Consider the following 1,508-nt stretch of genomic DNA (forward strand, 5'->3'; position numbering starts at 1 on the left):
CATAAGATCCTTAGAAAATGAAGGACATACCCTCATGGAAATTGGAACTGGCATCCAATTCCTGAACAAAACCCAAAACCCATAGATCATAAGAAAGAAGATAGACAAGTGGGGACCTTATTAAACTGACAAGCTTCTGCAAAGCCAAAGAAACCACCAAGAGAGCAGGGAGACAGCCTACAGACTGGGAAAAAGTATTTGCCAACTCCAGGTCTGACAAAGGCTTAACATCTTGGATCTACAAGGAACTCAAATGTGCTGAAAAGAAAAAACAAACAACCCCATTATAAAATGGGCAAAAGATATGAAGAGACACTTCACAAAGGAAGACATCCGAGCAGCCAACTGACACATGAAGAAATGCTCAACCTCACTAATCATCAGGGAGATGCAAATCAAAACCACACTGAGATACCACCTAACTCTAGTCAGAATGGCAATTATCAACAACTCAAAAAATAACAGCTGCTGGAGAGAGTGTGGCGAAAAGGGAATACTTCTGCACTGTTGGTGGGAGTGTAAATTAGTGCAACCTCTGTGGAAAGCAGTGTGGCAAGTCCTAAAAGCTCTAAATGTCAACCTCCCATATGACCCAGCCATTCCCTACTGGGAATATATCCTAAAGAACTCAAATCATGCTATAAAAAAGATACTTGCACATGTATGTTTATCACAGCATTGTTCACAATAGCAATAACCTAGAAGCAACCATGCTGTCCATCAAAAGAGGACTGCCTTAAAAAATGTGGTACATATACACGATGGAATACTAGGCAGCCATTAAAAAGAACAAAGTCATGAATTTTACAGCAACCTGGATGGAACTAGGGTCTATAATACTGAGTGACCTCTCACAGAAACAAAGATCTGAGTATCACATGTTCTCACTCATGTAGTGGACCTTGAACATCCAATATAATACTATAAGAAAATGACTGACAGTAGTGGAAAACTATGGGGGGGGGAGGGAGATGGGATTAATGGTAGTAAATATCTGTCTGGGGATGGAGAAACACCTCTTATCAACAAGGGTGCCTGAACGAAATGTATTCGTATACCTAACCCTTAACTGTACCCCACAATATCATAATAAAAAAATTGATTATTAAAAAAAAAAAAGCTAGCACAAAATTTACATTCCAACTACTTACGGCTCCAGACACAAAATTATGCAATGAAATATTAATCACTGAGGGCCACTAGCCACTCATTTAAGGAGTACAAAGATGATACACAACTAGAAAACCATCAATAGAATCCAAAACATTTGGTCAAAGGGAAAGTCATATGAACAGCCAGACACACTGAGAAGGCACGGCTTCCAGGCTCTGTAACAGCAATTTTCAAGAAACAGAAACAGAAACAGTCATGGCAGACATGTTTCACACGCACGGCTGCTAACAGCAGTGATCCCCAAAACAGCTTGTAGCAGAGGACAGGGGATGGGTCTCCAGACACACCCCCACGCCCAAAGGCTTGTGCCTCTGCCTTCCTGCCACTTCACTGGG

This window comes from Carlito syrichta, unplaced genomic scaffold (genome assembly GCF_000164805.1).
Source record: "Carlito syrichta isolate Samal-C Ts95f unplaced genomic scaffold, Tarsius_syrichta-2.0.1 Scaffold306642, whole genome shotgun sequence".
Taxonomy (NCBI): Eukaryota; Metazoa; Chordata; class Mammalia; order Primates; family Tarsiidae; genus Carlito; species Carlito syrichta.